This window comes from Salmo trutta, chromosome 6, assembly GCF_901001165.1.
Source record: "Salmo trutta chromosome 6, fSalTru1.1, whole genome shotgun sequence".
In the NCBI taxonomy this organism is placed as follows: Eukaryota; Metazoa; Chordata; class Actinopteri; order Salmoniformes; family Salmonidae; genus Salmo; species Salmo trutta.
The window spans coordinates 10,558,450-10,565,363 of record NC_042962.1 but is presented as its reverse complement, the minus strand read 5'-3'; positions in this window follow the sequence as shown (position 1 = coordinate 10,565,363).

Here is a 6,914-nt window from a genome sequence, read left to right as displayed (position 1 = left end):
CTCGCCAGAGGTAGCCTGACTGCCATTAGGTACCGAGATGAGATCCTCAGACCCCTTGTGAGACCATATGCTGGTGCAGTTGGCCCTGGGTTCCTCCTAATGCAAGACAATGCTAGACCTCATGTGGCTGGAGTGTGTCAGCAGTTCCTGCAAGAGGAAGGCATTGATGCTATGGACTGGCCCGCCCGTTCCCCAGACCTGAATCCAATTGAGCACATCTGGGACATCATGTCTCGCTCCATCCACCAACGCCACGTTGCACCACAGACTGTCCAGGAGTTGGCGGATGCTTTAGTCCAGGTCTGGGAGGAGATCCCTCAGGAGACCATCCGCCACCTCATCAGGAGCATGCCCAGGCGTTGTAGGGAGGTCAAACAGGCACGTGGAGGCCACACACACTACTGAGCCTCATTTTGACTTGTTTTAAGGACATTACATCAAAGTTGGATCAGCCTGTAGTGTGGTTTTCCACTTTAATTTTGAGTGTGACTCCAAATCCAGACCTCCATGGGTTGATAAATTGGATTTCCATTGATTATTTTTGTGTGATTTTGTTGTCAGCACATTCAACTATGTAAAGAAAAAAGTATTTAATAAGATTATTTATTTCATTCAGATCTAGGATGTGTTGTTTAAGTGTTCCCTTTATTTTTTTGAGCAGTATAGTATTATTATGGTAGGGATTGATATAGTATTATTATGGTAGGGATTGATATAGTATTATTATGGTAGGGATTGATATAGTATTATTATGGTAGGGATTGAAGAGAAGACAATTTCACAGTGATAACCCCAAAGACAGGACTGGCTTTAAGTGCCATATTTTAGGTGTGTCTAATAGCCAATATGATACGTTGCTATGGAGTTACTAGGAAGCAGTGGTTAGCCCCAAAAAATATTTTCTGTAAACAAATGGAGCAGGCTAGGCAGCAGGAGTGTAACACTAAAATGCTTTCCCAGACATATCACAGACTCCAGGTGAATTCTGTGTCTGCCCAAGTGTGCCCTGGTTCCCCTCATAGATTTAAAAGGAATGGACGAAAACTCTCTAAACTCTCTGCTTATACGAGTCCAATTTTTAAAAAGTCTTTAGTGAACACGTGTACACTTCTCTCAGGAAGCCACGCTATGGATTTACAAAACAGATTCACAAGGTTTTGTTTGTTTGAGTGGTAATGGAACTACAATGGGACCAGCAATATCTAATCCGTGTACTCTACAATGTTCTAGTTTATGGTGAATAAAACACAACTGGAATGCAATGCGCTCTACTGTTTGTGTCTGTGAGGGTGAGTGACTTTCTAAAACATAAAAAAGGTGGTGCATAAGTACCAGGTGCATCATTTCCTGATAAGTACCAGGTGCATCATTTCCTGATAAGTACCAGGTGCATCATTTCCTAATAAGTACCAGGTGCATCATTTCCTTATAAGTACCAGGTGCATCATTTCCTGATAAGTACCAGGTGCATCATTTCCTAATAAGTACCAGGTGCATCATTTCCTAATAAGTACCAGGTGCATCATTTCCTTATAAGTACCAGGTGCATCATTTCCTAATAAGTACCAGGTGCATCATTTCCTAATAAGTACCAGGTGCATCATTTCCTAATAAGTACCAGGTGCATCATTTCCTGATAAGTACCAGGTGCATCATTTCCTTATAAGTACCAGGTGCATCATTTCCTAATAAGTACCAGGTGCATCATTTCCTTATAAGTACCAGGTGCATCATTTCCTAATAAGTACCAGGTGCATCATTTCCTGATAAGTACCAGGTGCATCATTCCCTGATAAGTACCTGGTGCATCATTTCCTGATAAGTACCAGGCGCATCATTTCCTGATAAGTACCAGGCGCATCATTTCCTGATAAGTACCAGGCGCATCATTTCCTGATAAGTACCTGGCGCATCATTTCCTGATAAGTACCAGGTGCATCATTTCCTGATAAGTACCTGGTGCATCATTTCCTGATAAGTACCAGGCGCATCATTTCCTGATAAGTACCAGGCGCATCATTTCCTGATAAGTACCAGGTGCATCATTTCCTGATAAGTACCAGGTGCATCATTTCCTGATAAGTACCTGGTGCATCATTTCCTGATAAGTACCAGGCGCATCATTTCCTGATAAGTACCAGGCGCATCATTTCCTGATAAGTACCAGGTGCATCATTTCCTGATAAGTACCAGGTGCATCATTTCCTAATAAGTACCAGGTGCATCATTTCCTAATAAGTACCAGGTGCATCATTTCCTGATAAGTACCAGGCGCATCATTTCCTGATAAGTACCAGGCGCATCATTTCCTGATAAGTACCAGGCGCATCATTTCCTGATAAGTACCAGGCGCATCATTTCCTGATAAGTACCAGGCGCATCATTTCCTGATAAGTACCAGGCGCATCATTTCCTGATAAGTACCAGGCGCATCATTTCCTGATAAGTACCAGGTGCATCATTTCCTGATAAGTACCAGGTGCATCATTTCCTGATAAGTACCAGGTGCATAGTTTCATTTCCATATTTTGTTCTGTTACAGCCTAAATTTAAAATGGATTAAAAAGAGATTTTGTGTCACTGGCCTACACACAATACTCCATAATGCCAAAGTGGAATTATGTTTTTTTTTTAAATGAGAAGCTGAAATGTCTTGAGTCAATAAGTATTCAACCCCTTTGTTATGGCAAGCCAAAATAAGAATTTGCTTAATAAGTCACATAATAAGTGTGGACTCACTCTGTGTGCAAAAACAGTGTTTAAGATGATTTTTAAATGACTACCTCATCTCTGTACCGCACACATACAATTATATGTAAGGTCCCTCAGTCGAGGAAAGAATTTCAAACACAAATTTAACCACAAAGACTAGAGTTTTCCAATGCCTCCCTAAGAAGGGCACCTATTGGTAGAAGGGTAAAAAAAAAAAAAAACAGACATTGAATATCCTTTGAGCATGGTGCAAGTTATTAATTAGGCTTTGGATGGTGTATCAATACACCCAGTCACTACAAAGAAACAGGCGTCCTTCCTAACTCAGTTGCTGGACAGTGAGGAAACCGCTCAGGGATTTCACTATGCCGCTAGCGGTGACTTCAAAACAGTTACAGAGTTTAATGGCTGTGATAGGAGAAAACTGAGGATGGATCAACAACATTGTAGTTACTCCACAATACTAACCTAAATGATAGAGTGAAAAGAAAGAAGCCTGTACAGAATACAAATATTCCCAAAACATGCATCCTGTTTGCAATAAGGCACTAAAGTAATACTGTAAAAAATGTGGCAAAGAAATGAACTTAATGTCCTGGATACAAAGCGTTAGGTTTGCTGTAACTCCAACACAACACACCACTCCACTGAGTACCACTCTTCATATGTTCAAACTTGGTGGTGGCTGCATCATGTTATGGGTACGCTTGTCATCTGAGTTTTTTTTAATACAAATTAACAGAATAGAGCTAAGCACAGGAAAAATCCTAGAGGTATAGTGTCCTTTCCAACAGAATCTGAGAGAGAAATTCACCTTTCAGCAGGACAATAACCTAAAACACAAGTCCAAATCAACACTGGAGATGCTTACCAAGACAACAGTGAATGTTCCTGAATCTGCTTGAAAATCTATGGTAAGACTTGATAATGGCTGTCTAACAATGATCAACAACTAACTTGACAGCGCTTGAAGAATTTTAAAAAGAATAATGTGAAAATATTGTACAATCAAGGTGTGCAGATCTCTTGGAGACTTCCCAGAAAGACACAGCTGTAATCACTCTTGGAGACTTACCCAGAAAGACTCACAGCTGTAATCACTCTTGGAGACTTACCCAGAAAGACTCACAGCTGTAATCGCTGCCATAGGTGATTGTAACATGTATTGACTTAGATATTTCTGTATTTTTCTCACTTTGTCATTATAGGGTTTTACGTGTAAATGAGTGAGAAACATGTTTTTAAATTCATTTTGAATTCAGGCTGTAACATTCTTTTTATTTTTTATAACTCAAGGGGTATGAATACTTTCTGAAAGGCACTGGAAGTAGCTGTAAAAGCCATCATTATGAAGGGAGAGGGATAGGCTGTAGACAGAGAGCCAGCGGTATGCTGCTGGCATACCACCCTGCATCCAACTGCTGGCTTGCTTCTGATGCTAAGCAGGGTTGGTCCTGGTCAGTCCCTGGATGGGAGACCAGATGCTGCTGGAAGTGGTATTGGAGGGCCAGTAGGAGGCACTCTTTCCTCTGGTCTAAAAAATATCCCAATGCCCCAGGGCAGTGATTGGGGACACTGCCCTGTGTAGGGTGCCGTCTTTCGGATGGGACATTAAACGGGTGTCCTGACTCTCTGAGGTCATTAAAGATCCCATTGCACTTATCATAAGAGTAGGGGTGTTAACCCCGGTGTCCTGGCTAAATTCCCAATCTGTCCTTCATACCATCACGGCTGTCTAATCATCCCCAGCTTACAATTGGCTCATTCATCCCCCTCCTCTCCCCTGTAACTATTCCCCAGGTCGTTGCTGTAAATGAGAATGTGTTCTCAGTCAACTTACCTGGTAAAATAAATAAGATAATATTAAAATCACTGTTATGAACAGAAGCAGTCTGAGATAGTCACTTGAGATTATAAACCCTGAGACGTGGTCATCAATTCTGTCAGACTGGCATCTCTCCATCTGCAAATCCACCTCCTAACCATAGATCTAGGATGAGTTGTCAAAACCCAATCTTTTACCATATCCAAACGTATAACAGGGCTGGGAAACTCAGACTGGCGCACTCTGCTGGGAGACAGGGGGTACTGCATACCAGGCTCAATTCACTGTCACTATGAAAATAAAAACATATGATCACTGATTTAGAAAATGGCCATGATTAGGCTTTATAAATAAGCATGACTACTATTTCATCCAGTCTTTAGTCCTTCAGTATCAGAGGTCTGTATCAGTGGGACATAGTATCAGTATCAGAGTAGAGGTCTGTATCAGTAGGACATAGTATCAGTATCAGAGTAGAGGTCTGTATCAGTAGGACATAGTATCAGTATCAGAGTAGAGGTCTGTATCAGTAGGACATAGTATCAGAGTAGAGGTCTGTGTCAGTGGGACATAGTATCAGTATCAGAGTAGAGGTCTGTATCAGTGGGACATAGTATCAGTATCAGAGTAGAGGTCTGTGTCAGTGGGACATAGTATCAGTATCAGAGTAGAGGTCTGTATCAGTGGGACATAGTATCAGTATCAGAGTAGAGGTCTGTATCAGTAGGACATAGTATCAGTATCAGAGTAGAGGTCTGTATCAGTAGGACATAGTATCAGTATCAGAGTAGAGGTCTGTATCAGTAGGACATAGTATCAGTATCAGAGTAGAGGTCTGTGTCAGTAGGACATAGTATCAGTATCAGAGTAGAGGTCTGTATCAGTGGGACATAGTATCAGTATCAGAGTAGCGGTCTGTGTCAGTGGGACATAGTATCAGTATCAGAGTAGAGGTCTGTGTCAGTGGGACATAGTATCAGAGTAGAGGTCTGTATCAGTAGGACATAGTATCAGTATCAGAATAGAGGTCTGTATCAGTAGGACATAGTATCAGTATCAGAGTAGAGGTCTGTATCAGTAGGACATAGTATCAGTATCAGAGTAGAGGTCTGTGTCAGTAGGACATAGTATCAGTATCAGAGTAGAGGTCTGTATCAGTGGGACATAGTATCAGTATCAGAGTAGAGGTCTGTGTATTATGGTGTGTAGTATAATATTATAGTGTGCAGTATAATATTATGGTGTGTATATGGTGTATAGTATAATAGTTTGGTGTGTAGATGGTGTATAGTATAATATTATGTTGTGTAGTATAATATTATGGTGTGTAGTATAATATTATGGTGTGTAGTATAATATTATGGTGTGTAGAGTATAATATTATGGTGTGTAGTATAATATTATGGTGTGTAGTATAATGGTGTGTAGTATAATATTATGGTGTGTAGTATAATATTATGGTGTGTAGTATAATATTATGGTGTGTAGAGTATAATATTATGGTGAGTAGAGTATAATATTATGGTGTGTAGTATAATATTATGGTGTGTAGTATAATATTATGGTGTGTAGTATAATATTATGGTGTGTAGAGTATAATATTATGGTGGGTAGAGTATAATATTATGGTGAGTAGAGTATAATATTATGGTGAGTAGAGTATAATATTATGGTGTGTGTGTAGTTTATTATCACAAAGTAAAGTACCAGTCAAGTTTGGACACACCTACTCATTCAAGGGTTTTCCTTTATTTTGACTATTTTCTAGGCTGTAGAATAATAGTGAAGACATCAAAGCTATAAAATAACACACATGGAATCATGAAGTAACCCCCCCCAAAAAAAGTGTTAAACAAAATATATTTTATATTTGAGATTCTTCAAAATAGCCACCCTTTGCCTTGATGACAGCTTTGGACACTGTCAACCAGCTTCTTGAGATAGTCACCTGGAATGCATTCCAATTAAAAGGTGTACCTTGTTAAAAGTTAATTTGTGGATTTTCTTTCCTTCTTAATGCATTTGAGTCAATCAGTTGTGCTGTGACAAGGTAGGGGTGGTATACAGAAGATAGCCCTATTTGGTAAAATACCAAGTCCATATTATAGCAAGAACAGCTCAAATAAGCAAAGAGAAATGACAGCCCATTACTACTTTAAGACATGAAGATCAAATTTCTTGACATTTTCTGGAATGACTGAAAGTTTCTTCAAGTGCAGTTGCAAAAACCATCAAGTGCAATAATGACACTGGTTCTCATGAGGACCGCCACAGGAAAGGAAGACCCAGAGTTACCTCTACTGCAGAGGATAAGTTCATTAGAGTTACCAGCCTCAGAAATTGCAGCCCAAATAAATACTTCACAGAGTTCAAGTTA